The sequence below is a fragment of the Rattus norvegicus genome, chromosome 3, assembly GCF_036323735.1.
Source record: "Rattus norvegicus strain BN/NHsdMcwi chromosome 3, GRCr8, whole genome shotgun sequence".
NCBI lineage: Eukaryota > Metazoa > Chordata > Mammalia > Rodentia > Muridae > Rattus > Rattus norvegicus.
In genome coordinates this window covers 53,989,585-54,005,465 of record NC_086021.1, presented here as the reverse complement: position 1 = coordinate 54,005,465, position 15,881 = coordinate 53,989,585, and the positions used below count along the sequence as shown (strand labels likewise).

Genomic DNA, 15,881 nt, shown 5'->3' with positions numbered 1-15,881 from the left:
GTTGTAGGAAGTGTGTCACTGTGGAGGCGGGGCTCTGAGGTCTTGTATATGCTCAAGCTACACCCAATGTCACACACAGTTCCATCCTGCTGCTTATGGATTAAGATGGCTACTCTTGGCTACTTGAGCACAATGTCTGTCTGCCCACTGCCATGGTCCCCGCCATGATGATAATAGACTAAACCTCTGATCCTGTAAGCCAGCTCCACTTAAGTGCTTCTATTTCTAAGAGTTGCCATGGTTTTGGTGTCTCTTCACAGCAACGGAACCCTAATATACATTAACAGACACTGCATATATATTCATAAAATTCTTTCCGTCCACAGAGTACAATGGTCTGGTCTGCCCCCTTTGTGATACTGTGCTTTAAAGCACATGCTTTGTACTGTTTGCTTTGCTAAATAAACTTGTTCTGTTTGTGTCTTCCATTGAATCCTTCTTTTCTTTCAGCAGACAAAAACTTGATGGACTGAAATATCTGAGGACATTAGCCAAAATCAATCTAGGTTGTTTTATTTCACTCATATACTTGTCACAAGTGATAAAAACAACAACAAACAAACAAAAAGCAAAAAACAAAAAACTGGCACTATGTTCTATAACTCCTTCTTGAGTATTATCTTACCATCTCTGGGCTCTTTGTCTTTTGAAAAAATCCACATTACTCAAAGGATGGTTTAAATGTGAAGAGCCATCCACAATCTGTTGGACCTTCTCTAGTAGAGCCTCTTGTATTCTAGTCTCCTCCATAACCGAATATGCTTTTAAAATCTTCACTCCAAGCATTTTTAAATGAAAGTTTACATGATCTGAATTACTTCCACAGGGTGCACTCCATTAAATATCAGAATAAATAGCTGTTTAGTTAAGGATAAGCTATGTGCATTAGAAGAAATATGTTTTTGAGTCTAGGGTTTAGCATTGAGATCCAGTGCTTGCTTCTCATGTTCATGGCACTAGGTTTGATCTCTAGGACTCTCCAAACTAAACCCAAACAAAAAGGCTTTGAGTGTAGTTTGGAAACATTCTAAGAATGGTTAAGAACAGAGTGGTGATAATCTTAGTAAGAAACTGAATGTATAGAAGTTAGTTTTCAACTTTCAACAGAAGGAAATATTGATGCAGACATTTAAAGAAACCAGTAAGAAAGTTAGACACATAGTAGGCTCTCAGCAAGGATGTGCAGAACAAACTGAGCTCATCATTTCAAGCTCATCATTTCAAGCTCGTCAGCCTCAATCAGGGTCAGGAGGGAAGAGGACACTTAGAATCCTAAGTGAGCCACCTAGTTACTTTACTATTATTAATTATATTTAAATTGTTTTGAACATTAAATAGAAATGATAAAGTTTTGTTTTACGAAGGAAAACAGAATAAATTTGGGGTCATTAAGAAAAAAATGATCTTAGCAGACAAAACAATTCTAAATTACAAATTTCTACAATAGGAAATATTTTCAAATCTGTTTAGTTTTCCACATACTGTTTGGTCCTTTATTGATTCCCTTAGTGACTCAGTGTCTTCTTTTGTAAAGTGAGATGAAAATAACAAGAGTGTTAACTGGAGTGGAGCTGGCTTTTCCATGAGCCTCATACCCTGGCCATTTTATGTTGCGCTTCCTTCTGATAGGACCCCAGAGGCGAAGTGTGAACTAGAAACTGCCTAGTGTGTTTATTTGTCCAGCTGCACCCACTGCAAAGGGTGATACATAATTTCTACAACTGTGGGATACAAGGTTTTCCATAAAGAAAGTAGCTTTGAAGATAAAAAAGGGATTGTTTCAATACTTGATACATTAGACACACACTAAAGACTTCAGTGTTTCCAGAAAAGTTTCAATACCCATTTCATAACTTTACCACATCAGATTAGAAGAAAACTTGCAACTACAGTCAGGATAGCAGAATTTACAACTATAAATTTCCCATGAAATTCTAATAAAAATGAAAGATGGTGTTTATTTTAAATAAATCTTACCTCATCAAGTAAATAGTCAACATTATTGAACTCATTTTAAGTAGTGGTTTTTTTTGGTACTAAATTGTCCATATTTTATTTTCCCCAGAAATTACAAATTTCTCAGACCATCCCATATTTATCTAAACAAGTCTAATTCTTCATATCGTCTACCTGAAGAGAAACACATACATGCACATCATATACTGCCATGCAGTGTCTATTGGGATTTCCATACTGAATGTGGTTATAACAGAAACTTTGATCTGGAAGTCATATTCCCTCTTCACTCTGTTGCCCTGCTCTTCCTTCCTCTCTTATTTTTTTTTGTACACTTTACATTTTATATTCTTTTTTTTTGTTTTGGAACACAAACATTTAATACATGCATAAGCAAAAGTAACTCTATATTCCAGAAAATATGTAGAATAAAATATGTATCTCTATAGGTCTTACTCTAATGATATGTAGTTCAATACCATATTATTTACAAGGATGTTTCATACTTACTATTATTAAATATCAAACAATAACAGAACGATGATGGTTATACTCTATTTAAAGGTGCCGGCTGTCTGAAAATGAGTTTGATATGGGGTTGCTTTAAAAACACCGAGACATGTCAATGAAAATGGACACATTCATTCTTATGGACTGGAATTCTTAGAAATTTCCTTAAAGTGGGGATATATCTGAATATCTTGACATGCTTTAGAGGCAGAAATTCATTCTTTTCTGTAGAAATTGAAACCCTTGACAGAATAAAGGCCAATAAAATACAAACATCCATTATTTAAGCATTATTCAAGAAAGTTAATCCATTATCATGAAATCAAATTGTGCTACCTAGGAAAGATGGCAGTAGCCATGGCTAAATTTAGAGGTGTCTTCTTTCTTGACACTCTTATTTGGAACATCCTTAGTATGATGTCTGTCTCCTTCTTTTTTTTTTTTTTTTTATTATTAACTTGAGTATTTCTTATATACATTTCGAGTGTTACCTTTCCCCGTTTCCGGGCAATCATCCCCCCCTCCCCTTTTTTATGGGTGTTCCCCTCCCCATCCTCCCCCCCTTGTTGCCCTCCCCTCAACAATCTAGTTCACTGGGGGTTCAGTCTTAGCAGGACCCAGGGCTTCCCCTTCCACTGGTGCTCTTACTAGGATATGCATTGCTACCTATGAGGTCAGAGTCCAGGGTCAGTCCATGTATAGTCTTTGGGTAGGGGCTTAGTCCCTGGAAGCTCTGGTTGCTTGGCATTGTTGTACATATTCTCAAGCCCCTTCAAGCTCTTCCAGTTCTTTCTCTGATTCCTTCAACGGGGGTCCTATTCTCAATTCAGTGGTTTGCTGCTGGCATACGCCTCTGTGTTTGCTGTATTCTGGCTGTGTCTCTCGGGAGAGATCTACATCCGGCTCCTGTCGGCCTGCACTTCCTTGCTTCATCCATCTTGTCTAATTGGATGGCTGTATATGTATGGGCCACATGTGGGGCAGGCTCTGAATGGGTGTTACTTCAGTGTCTGATTTAATCTTTGCCTCTCTATTCCCTGCCAAGGGTATTCTTGTTCCCCTTTTAAAGAAGGAGTGAAGCATTCACATTTTGATCATCCGTCTTGAGTTTCATTTGTTCTAGGCATCTAGGGTAATTCAAGCATTTGGGCTAATAGCCATTAAGTAGTGGTTTTATTTTTGGTGTCACAGCTTTAGATGTAATTATTTCCGAAAGTAAAACAAAAAACCAAAAAACAACTTAGTCTAAAGCATTAAAAATAAAGGTGCAATTGAGAACTCTAGGAAGGTATCTTGTGTTGGTAATCTGACTCCTGAGATGACCCTTGGGATGAAGGGTCCAGCTCTGGTTTCCTTTTCTCTGGTACTACAAATAATACCCAGAGATGCAGAACCAGCTTCTGAGAATGAATGACTGGTTAAGAGCACACATGCCCTGAGGCTCTGCCCGAGGCCCATATCTTACCTAATCATTATTCACAATCCCTAGAAAAGCCTCAAGTTAAAACTCTGATGGCTGTTTAGAACTATACTTGTAAATTCATTTTAAAACACTTTTCTTATGCTTTCATGAGTTCAGTTTTTGATTCATATGTACCTTCAGATGCAACTTGACCAAGCAATAAAGCTTAGCAGCAGTAAATTGGAATGTTGGCTCTCTTGATTATTTTATAAGAGGAAATTCTAATAACAAAAATGCCGATGCACGACATTATAAAACAAAACCAACGGCATACAGAGTAAGACCTTCAAGGCTTATGAAAACCAGTGATAATGGAGGAGTTCCATTAGCTTAGAATTTTAGAATATAATTTTTATATATTAACTTTCATTTGAAAAACAAAATAAATTCAATAAATGCAAAAATGAATTTTAAGATGTAAGGTCTTCTGAAATCCATGGATAGGTTAGAGTCACACCACACCCAAAACTAATTTGATTCTTACTCTTTCTTAGATAGTAAATGAATACATTATTTATTGCTATGCTATAGTGAAGGTTTTCACTCTTACGTTATTTCTAGGGCAGACCACTACAATGCCCTCACTTTGCAATCTGCCTCAATGGAGTACAAGGTACAATTTCCTACTAAATAGTGTATTAAGAAATCTCTTTTTGCAAACCACCCCACCCTATACTTATCAATCTCACTATTATTAGAAAGGCAAAATATAAGTGCTGGTGTGGAGAAGGATATGCCTCACTAGGAGGAATATAAATTAACTCCTCCATTACAGGAAAAAGCCGGGGAACATCCCTCTCCTCTACAGCATGGTCATTACAGTTACACCATGCTGCCTACTCACAAGTGGCATCGACAGCATTACTCTGCACAAGACGCACAATAACGAAAAATGAGGGCGACAGTAATTAATGTGAGGTAGTAATTTTGCAATATACAAATGTATCAGTAGATCTGGGGAAAGAATTCTTTCAAGAAGAGCGAGTGAGACTCCTATGTCTCAGGTTAGAATCACCGTATTTACTGAGAGATAATATCTTCTGCCTCAAGTAGATAGTATGAAGATTAAAAAATTGGGGGTTGGGGATTTAGCTCAGTGGTAGAGCGCTTGCCTAGGAAGCGCAAGGCCCTGGGTTCGGTCCCCAGCTCCGAAAAAAAGAACCAAAAAAAAAAAAAAAAGATTAAAAAATTGAAAGTAGCAAGTCAGTATGTAGAACACAGTAATTGTTGGCACTAACTTTCTAGAACCTCCTTTACTTTTCAAAACTCATCGAGGATAACCGAAAGAAACTTTCAATATGCATGACTTTGGACAAATGTGAAGTTTAACTTTCTGCTCTTCTCCATCTAAAAGGGGAAAACGGGGATAAAGAAAGAAAGAAAAGAGTTGCTATTACTCCAAATATTTTGTTTTAAAAATATTTGTTGTTTTAATTTATGCATATGATGTGTGTGTATGTGAGTACACATGAGTACGTGGGTTCTTGCAGAGGCTAGAAAACACCTCTAATTCCTCAGAGCTGGAGTTGTATGTGGTTATGAGCCACTGGAAGGCAAACTCCAGTCCTCTGTCGGAGCAGTATGAGGTCTTACACACAAAGACATCTTTCCGTCATCCCCAGGGATTTTCTAAATTATAAAACCATACATGGTTTTTATGTGTCTGACTGAGATTCACTTTTCATGCGTGCTTCGTCCATGGAAGGACAAGTCTACTTCTAGTCGGGACTGACCTGCTATTGAGTTACTAACTCAACAAGAGGTTTTTCCCTCTTGTTTTATTTTGAAGTAAATTACAGGCATTATACAGTGTATTATACAGTGTATTATACAGTGTATTATACAGTGCATTATACAGGCATTATACAGTGCACTATACAGTGCACTATACAGTGCCGTCTGCTCGTACTGTGGTGTGCGCACTGGCTCCAGAGGCAAGCGGACCTAACGTATTTTACGTCTGTGGCGTTTTGGTAAAGTGACATACTTCCACCACAATATACTCAGAATATTACATTACGCATCAGCATTCGCAAAGATTAAATTATGTAATTTGCTGTTTCAAAATGAGTCCTGTAAGAATTGTACTAAATTACTTCCAAAAAATTTGGTTATCATATAGTAAAAGCAGATTGCTCAGAAACCTACAAAAAAAAAAAAAAAGAAAAAAAAAAAGAAAAGGCCTTTTGCTTTTTTATTGGAATTATCTTATTAATAACTATAATTCTTATTTAGACCATTATGTATATTTCATTTTTCAATCCTTGGAAGGCTCTGTCTTAAGTTGAATTCTGTGAATGTACCAAGATGGACTTTCCTAAATCTTTTAAGCAAAATTTTACTATATGCTTTGTGCCATAGCACAACAGTTGTCTTCTTAGCCCCGAATCAGGTAGAATATAATGCTACATCTTACGATTCGGTCACTATCCGACTCATTTTTAAGTTGTTGGTTGAGAAAAAAGGAGAATTTTCTTAGAGTCATCTACAGATCTGATAGTAAATTTATTAGTAGGTCATCATAGAAAATTAGGAAAATGTCTCCACAATAGCTACAGCCAGAAGAACTACAGCTAATACAGAAGTTGACAGAACTACAGAGAAAGAGGTACTCTTATAAAGTGTTAGTGAGACGTAAGTTCAAAGTTTATTTACCCTCTGATGAATCAATGTGATTCAAAGAATATATGGGAAGTTAGCCTCTCACAGTATTCAGTGGGATGGGGTGCACAGCGTGTTTCTGTACATAGGCACAGCTAACTCTGAGGAGTGCATGCTTAAGAACAAATAGCACATACTTTTGGAAATCATTTTAACTCGTCAGGCATCAGTACAGAATGTGTACTTATCTCAGATGTAATAATTATAGGAAAGAAGTTTGGTATTTTGTGGTCTTCATATTAAATTGAAATGTTACATAGTTTTTAAAAAGTGATGTCAATGATAGATATCAAAAAAGAAAATGTTGCAATAAATCACCAAGTAAAAGAAGCAGGGCAGGCACAAGGCATTTACGCCATATACATCCAGGTCCTAGTTACAATCAGAGACATCTATTACATATAATGTATCAATTAACTCAGAAAAAAATGTCAGAGAACATCAAGTGTATCTCCAGGTTGTAGTACTACTATGTTTTTCTGCATTACTAACTTTATAGTCAGTGTTAATTAATTTTATAACAGAAATATCCCCTAAAGATGACATATTTATACACTTTTCAAAAACTACTTGGAGGCACTGTTATTTCAAAATACATTCCATGTCTAATGAAGACAAGAAAACCATAATTGTATAAAGAATCTATGGAGGACAAATGCCATTCCTACCTTCTGGAGAGAAGCGGGGACAAGCATAGCAAGTGTGCGCTCTGACAGTGTAATGGTGGCAAGTGTCCAGGTGCACTGTGCTCAGCGAGGGCGTGCTGCTTCTCTCTGGAAAAGAAGAACGGGGCACACCCTGATTTAGAACTTGGGATCCATAAAGTCTGCCAGAAACATCAATGAGCCTTTGACAAAGAAAAGGATTAGGGTATTGCTGTCCTTTTTCTTCAGAGCATAACCACTAGAGAAGAGTACAGTTTTCACGTGTGTTTTATACACTTGTTTACATGAATGTATGTTCTGCCAAATAGTGTGCTGGGTCCTTTTCCTGTGCTTTGATACTCCCAACACTCAGTCCTACTGAAGAACTCAGGAGAAGCTCCAAAGGGAAAGCGACATTTGAGAAAACTGGAATCTTGTGCAGGGAAATATAGGAAGAGACAGCCTCAAGTAGGCTAATGGCACAAACAAAACTGAACAGCATGAAGGTAAGAAGTACTGAGGACATTGAAAACACCTGAGATATCCATGTGTATATGTGTACATATACTATGTAACAACAATTGATAAAAAAGAGGATATGAAGTTAAAAGAGTGCAAGAAAGGTTATACAGGATGTTTGAAGGGAGAAGAGACACTGAAGAGATGATGTTATCATATTATAATCTCAAAAAAAGAGTAATTAAAATATACGATTAGAGGAAATCCAGGACATTGTGGCCTACTGATATGTTAGAGATTTGGCAAAGACTGTGGGAGACACACACACGCAAAGGATCAAAAGGGGTCTAACTTCCCAAGCTTGTACCATTGGTGCTTAACACAGGAGACACCAAATGATGTTCAGGGTCTTATCCACACGAGTCAATGTAATAATTTGTACTAATCATAATGGTAAGTGGTTTTGGACAAAACAGTAAGTATACTTTTAGAGATGCAGAAAATGTCCCACATGTTATAGGCATTTCACTTCAAATAATTCTATTTTTCTAAAATTTTTGATCAAAAAACTATTTCCTATTAACATACCATATGAAAACAAATTGAGGTAAAATATGAGATACAATTATAACTTAACAATGAAGTTGCCCTTTGGGTTGATGATTCCTCATTTTGGGAAGCAGAGAGATGACTTAGTGGTTAAGAGCACTTTCTGCTCTTCCAGAGGACCTGGTTGAGTTCCCAGCAACTGATAGCTGTAACTCTAGTCCCAATGGATCCAGCACTCTCTTCTAGCCTCCTTGCAATTGGATACACATGGCATATACTCACACAAACACACATGTCAGAAAAATCACTCAACTTGTATCACATTTTTAAATGTCCGTTAGTTAGGAACATGCAGAGTACACAAGAGGACGAGAACATGCCTGAATAGTAAGAGATCATCGAAACATGTTTACTTATATCCTGTATATCCAAATCAACACATTGAATTATTACTGTAAGGTTTTACATGCAGAATCTACTTATACAAATTGTAGCAGGTAACAGTGAATTAGATTGACAAGATCAAGATTAATCTAGGAAATGAGTCTGAATATTCTGGTGAGGGAATTTTATTGTCATGTTAGCCTCTGGTCATACCTGTGGTAAAGTATCTTGGTTAGTTTAAAGATCTGTCCTAACGATGCGTAGTACCATTATCCTGGGTACTGGGACCTGGACTGCCCACGGAGAAAACTGGATGAACATCAGCTATCAGCCTCTGCTTCTTACTCGGGACAGAACAAGACAGAGCCTACAGCCAGAACTTCCTAACCTGATGGATACTACAATCAGACTATGAATCAAAAAAACCTTTCTCCTTTAAACTGCTTTTTATGGTATTTTGTAATAATTATGAAGCATTTAACAACTATGCAAATATATAAATATAAGTTATCATACATTTGTCTATTACAATCATCAAATAAGTATTAATAGGAAGGACTACATGTGGAAGGATGGAAATAGATTTAACCTCCACAGAATTCAAGTTCAAATGGATCCAGGACCAGATAGCGGAGTCTTACAGAAGAGAAAGTTAAGGAGTATGCTTAAACTCTGTACAGGAAGAAACTTAGATATCAAGACACCAATAGCACAAGCATTAAGACCAACAGTTAATAAACAGGACCCTATGAAGCTAAAGAGCTTCTGTACAACAAACAACACTGTCATTTGAGCAGAGCAGCAACCACCAGAATTGGAGGGTATCTGTTATGCGTCTGACAAAGTGATATATAAACGATACCTAAAATATACAAAGAACTAAACAAACTGAACATCAAGACAATAATGCAAAGACAGAGCTAAAGAAGGGCTCTAAGAAGAAGAAACACAAATGGCTGAGAAACACTTAAAAATGTTCAACAAACTTAGCCATAGGAGATGCAAATTGAAACAACTTTGAGATTTCATTTCATTCCAGTTATAGTACTAAAGATCAAGGAAACAAGGGACAGCACATGGTGGTCAGGATGTGGGGAAAGGGACCCCTATTCATCGTTGGTGGGCATGCTATACCATTCTTGGGCATATAAACAAATTTTAGTCTCTACATCATACTCCAGACACACTTGCTAACCCATGCTTATTGCTGTTCTATTCATAACGGCCAGAAATTAGAAATAGCTTAGATGTCCATCAACTGATGAATGAATAATGAAATGTGGTACCTTTACACAGTGGAATATTAAGAAAATAAAGTTTTCAGATATATGGGTGGGGCTAGAACAATCATCCAGAGTGAGCTAACAGACTTAAAAAAAAAAAACTAAGCTGCATGCTTTCTGTAATCTGTGGATGCTAGGTTTTACATATCAGATATATGTTTCATTCAGAATAATGACATAGGTTGGATACTTAGTAAGGGGTTGGAGTGGACTGAGGGAGGAGAATCTAACAAGAAAGAAGAAGCAGAATAAAATATTAAAAAGAAAAGGAAAAACTAGAGTAGTAGGATTAAAGGGAAGGGGGCAGTAAGAAGGGACATTAGGAAGGATAATTAATTTTAGTATCTGTTTTAAAATAAAGAGGTATATTTTTGATTACGTTGTGAATCTTTCTGTATTTCCCCTTATGACACGGAATTGGGGCCTTTCACCTGTGAGGCAGTCTTCTCTCCCTAGCACCCAGCAGCTTTCATACATGCCCCCAGGTCCTAGTGACAGGTGTGATAGCCTCTGCTGTCAATGGACATGTACAGTGATGTGAAGGTTTTAACAGAACCAAGTGATGATGGACCTACACCAATCTGTATCAAGATGTGGAGAACAGGATGTGGCAGATGGAGGGCTACTGAAATGAGGCTTCCAACAGGAGTACACACCTACTCATCAGAGAACTAAATAGTGCTTATGACCAAATTCCTGTCAGGCTCCGACAGTCCCCTTCCACTAAGCCAGTGGTTCTCAACCTGTAGGTCATGACACTTTCATAGGCGCCACATATCAGATATTCTGCATATCAGATATTTACATTATAATTCATAATTATAGCAAATTACAATTGTGAAGTAGAAATAAAAATAATTTTATAGTTAGGGGTCACCACAACACAAGAAACAGAAGATCACAATGTTTGAGGGCTGAGAATCACTGTGCTAGACCCTAAGCGTGGGTTCTGAGCTTTTTTTTTACTTTTATTTAGTACATTATAGCAATTATCATGCTGAATCCGTTCGGTGAAAATCTCTCATTTTTATATTTTTGGTTGTGAGCCTAGCCTTTAACGGCTAAGCCATCTCTGCAGCCCGAGAATCTCTCATTCTTGATGCATGATTAAACCCCTCAGGTAAGCATCATTACTACCCTCGTCCAGTCTTCATTCAACAGCTCTATCATTTTGTTTTAGCCAGAATCTACTGCCATGGCCAATATTAATTTCTGTACACTGATCCCCAGGCCACTTTTCTGATATAAATACCCATTTGTCTTTGTTAGAGTAGAAAGTGAGCCAAGTTTCCTTCATGTTTGTTGTAGTGGTCCCTGTCTTGCATGACAGTCCCTTGAATAAAGTCATTATCCTGTTTTATGGTACCATGAAGTTTTTTTCTCTAGTGACTGTGGTGCTGTCTGACTGTCTCTCCTCCATTTGATCCTGCTTCCATCCTGCTATGCTAGCTTCATGTGGTCTTTACTGTTGGCTTTCCGCTATGGATGATGTGACATTCTCTTGGCCTCCCTGGAAAATGTAGGAAGTCTCCAAAGTGGAGACTCAGGCCTCCTTTCAGCTCTTACCACAGCAACCTTCCCTTCAACATTCTTATTTGTCCCACTTTGAGCTACTAAGGTTTTGAGCTCCAATCCTCTGTTCATGCTTATTGACTTCTCTTTCTCTTTCTAACCCAACTTCTTCAGTCATTAAAAATTAGATGCCTATTTCCACAGTGGCACTCAAGGAATAATGCTTCCCCAGCTCCCAGGCAGAGAATGAATAAGGCTAGAAATAGCTGGACAGGCTCAAAGACACTCAAACAGCTTCCAGACAACTTCTAAGTCCTTCCCTCTCAGATGCAGTCCACTATCTAGATAAGATTACACATTAGACACAAAGAGAAAAAGAAGTCCTTTTTTGTAATACTGGTAGAAAGCTATATCCATGATTAATTGAGAAGTCCAATTGTTCATTTTTGTTGGATGCAAAATTCAGATAAACATAAAAACGGGGGGAAAGAGATGCTTTAAATAAACTGCTGAATTCTGTATTTCTAACTAATGGTTGAAGTCTCAAAAGTGAAAACCATGGCAGCATAAATTGGACTTGGAGGTTTATTAAAGAAAGGATGGGTCTAGAGATATTTAAATAAGGGGAAATACTTTTCTTTAGGAAAAGGAAGTGGAGAAGATCTAGGAGGAGAATATAATAAATATATTGTGTGTATGTCTAAAATTTTTAAAGATTTTAGACATGTATTAAAATAAGCAAGATGTTACATTAAAAATGAAAAATAGGGTTTATATTGTCTGTACATGTAAATATATTTATCTGTGTCATATTTTCCTTTTTCTGTACTTTATTAACATTAACTCATAAAATTCCTTTAAAACATGTCTTATTTTTTTATTGGACATTTTTAATTTATTTACATTTCAAATGTTATCCCCTTTCATGGTTTCCCATCCATAAACCCCCATCCCATTCCCAACCCCTTCCTGTCTCCCTGCCCTGACATAACCCTACAATGGGGGTCCAGCCAAGGGCTACTCCTCCCATTGGTGCCCAAGAAGGCCATTCTCTACTACATATGCAGCTGGAGCCATGGGTCTGTCCATGTATACTCTTTGGATGTGTACTTTTTAGTCCCTGGGAGCTCTGGTTGGTTGGTATTGTTGTTCTTATGGGGTTGCAAACCCCTTCAGCTCCTTCAATCCTTTCTCTATCTCCTCTAATGGGTTCCCTGTTCTCAGTTCAATGGTTGGCTGAGAGCCTCTGCCTCTGTACTTGTATTTGGGTGGAGCCTCTCAGAACATAGTTATACTAACCTCCTGTCTGCAAGCATAACAGATATCATTAATAGTGTCAGGGAACTGTTTTTTGCCCATGGGATGGGTCTCAGATTGGAACAGTCAACCCCCCCCCCCACCCCAGTCTCTGTTCCAACTTTGTCCCTGCACTTCTTGTAGATGGAACAAATTTTGGGTCAATGGGTTTGTGGGTGGGCTGGTGACCTTGTCCTTCTACTGGGAGTACTGTCTGGCTACAGGAGGTGGCCACTTCAAGCTGCATATCCCCCACTGCTAGAAGACTCAGCTAGAGTCACCCTCATAGACTGCAGATACTGAACCACCAACCAAAATGTATACATGGGCTGGACCAAGGCTTTGTGTGTGTGTGTGTGTGTGTGTGTGTGTGCGCGCGCGCATGCACGCGCGTGTACGTGGTAGTAGACATGTATCTTGTTCTCCTTAACAACTGACTCTGATGCCTGCCTTTGGATTCTATACCAGTGACTGGGCTGTCTTGTTTGGCTTCAGTTGGAGAAGATGTGCCTAGACCTGCAGTGACTTGACGTGCCAGGATGGGTTTGTACCTAAGAGGGATCTCCCCATTCTCAGGGGAGAAAGGGTGGGAGGATGGGGGAGGGGTGGTATGTGTGTGTGGAACTGGGAGAAGATGCGGGTGGAGGGAGCTGGGATTGGGATGTAAAGTGAATAAATAAATAAATTAATGGAAAAAAGAAGTGTGTTGTCGGCTAGCAAGTGGCTAAAGATGACTACTATCAAGCTTGGTAAACTAAGGTCTATCTCTAGGACACAAAGGGTGGAAGAAAAGAACTGATTTCTGAAAGGCGTCTTCTGACCTCCACACATGTGCTTTGCCAAGTACACCTTCACAAGACAGTAACTAAAACTTAAAAAAGAAGTGTAAGAAATGCATTATCTATGATATGAAAAACATGTCCTGTGAAGAGCCAGTTACTGCTATTATGTTAGATAATATATTAATAAATATTGCTATGACACTCAGATTATAAGGGCCAGTTTTCAACATCTAGTTTTCTCTGTAAAGTAAAAGTTACTGATAGTTAAAACTAAAGCCAGTACATAATCAGAACATAAAACAATAATGAAAGGAAAGGGAAATAACAATACAAAGCACATGAGGCAAGAATTCTACTAAGTGTGCTAGTCTGAATGAGAATGGCGCCCATAATCAGGTGTGGGAAGAGATGGGGAGAAGTACAGAGGGTTAGGAAATTGAACAAATGTGTAGCAGTGGGGGATGGGGAAGAGGGGGTAGCCACTAGAAAGTTCTAGATGCCAGGGAAGCAAGAGGTTCCCAGGACTCAAGAGGGATGGCATTAGCTGAAATACACAACAAAGGGAGAGAGGACTTGTATCCAATGGATAGACACAGTCCCCAGTTGAAGGATGGGGCCACCCACCCATCTCAAAAACTTTAACCCAGAATTGCTCCTTTCTAAAGGAAATTCAGGGACAAAGAGTGGAGCAGAGACTGAAGGAAAGGTCATCCAGAAATTGCCCCACTTAGGGATCCATCCCATCTGCAGACACCAAACCCAGACACTGTTGCTGATGGCAGGAAGTGCTTACTGACAGGAGCCTGGTACAGCTGTCTCCTGAGAGGCTCTACCAGAGCCTGATCAACACAGATGCGGATGCTTGCAGCCAACCATCAGACTGAGCACAGGGACCCCAATGGAGAAGTTCGGGGAAGGACTGAAGGAGCTGAAGGGGTTTGCAATCCTATAGGAAGAACAAGAATATCAACGAACCAGACACCCCAGAGCTCCCAGGCACTAAAGCACCAAACAAAGTTTACACATGGAGGGACCCATGGCTCCAGCTGCAGATGCAGCAGAGGATGGCCTTATCTGGCCACAGTGGGAGGAAAGTCCCTTGGCCCTGTGGAGGCTGAAAGCCCCAGCACAGGGGGATACTAGGGCAGTGAGGTGGAAGTGGGTGTGTGGGTGGGTGAACAGCGCCATAGAGGCAGGGGGGACAGGTGATGGGATAGGGAGCTTAGCAGAGAGGAATCTGGAACAAATAAAATAACCCAGAGGGGGAGGGAGGGAGGGAGACAGAGAGAGACAGACAGAGACACACGGGGGTGTGTGTGCGCGTGTGCACACACACAGAGGGAGGGAGGGAGGGAGGGAGGGAGGGAGGGAGGGAGGGAGGGGAGGGGAATGGTGCCCATAGACTCATGCACTTGAAGACTTTTCCTACTTGGGACTGTTTGGGAGGTATTAGATGGTGTGGTTTCTGTTGTAAGAGGTGTGTCATTTGAGGCAGGTTTTGAGGTTTCCAAAGTCCAGGCCAGTCCCAGTTAGCTTCCATGTCGTTAGCATGTGCATGGAGATATTTGCTCTCAGCTAATGCTCCTGCTACACCTGCTTGCCTGCTGATGGTCATGTAGTCTAATATTCTAAAGCTGTAAGTCCCAAATATTAAAAGTAGCAAACTCAGTTATACATGAAAATGTACAAAAATTACGTAGGCACCGAAGGGATGAAGAAGGTATGTATTCATTAAGGGGGAAAAGGAGAACATTTTTAGTAAGGCTGATGCTTGGCTGTTCTTGGATGAGAAAGAAGCAAAGAGCAGAACAAGCTATGAAATGAAAATCGTGTGCAGAGTTGACAGAGAGTAAATGTGTTGTGTGGTCAGGCTGATATAGTGGATGATTTATAAGGTTTTACATTTGAAGACCCTAGTAATGGACAGCTAGCATTTATTTCTGCCATCTATTAAAAGTACAAGAGCTGACTTGGCTTTGCAGCATTTTAAAGTACACATTAAATTATGATGAGTTCATGTGCTGATAAACCAAATGAAAACTGAAGATACCGTTAAGCTGAGAACACATTCACTGTAGGCAGGGACTTCCCAGCCCTGCCTGGTCCACCCAAACGTACTCAAGCACATTACACCGCACGCAAACAACCAGACGAGGAAACCAGATTGTCTACCACTATTAAACACTTATCAGTTTTGTGCATTACGGACATCCAAGATTGTCTCTACTAGGTGTCTTGAAATATTCCTCTATCTGCTGCAGAATCATGTGCTGGCTAATCGCACTTCCTCCCTCTCTCCGCTCCTTCTTTTCCTGCTCTGAACACTTGGCATTCTTTGGTAATCATTATCCATTCTGTGAGATAAATTTAGCTTCTACATGCA

The 15,881-nt window shown here is 39.2% G+C and overlaps 1 protein-coding gene across 26 annotated transcripts in view; it reads right to left on the bottom strand.

Moving 5' to 3' along the window:
• The window catches only part of Mbd5 (methyl-CpG binding domain protein 5), a 405,513-nt gene that overhangs the window by 142,505 nt on the left and 247,127 nt on the right, over positions 1–15,881 (bottom strand). For 21 of the 26 annotated variants that reach the window (XR_005502931.2, XR_005502930.2, XR_010064610.1 and 18 more), the window contains one exon: positions 7,258–7,362. The gene's annotated coding sequence lies outside the window, so the exon portion shown is untranslated. Of the gene's footprint in view, positions 1–7,257; positions 7,369–15,881 lie in introns of those variants that run through there. The other 5 variants (XM_056985414.2, XM_056985411.2, XM_056985412.2 and 2 more) reach the window with 2 other exon arrangements.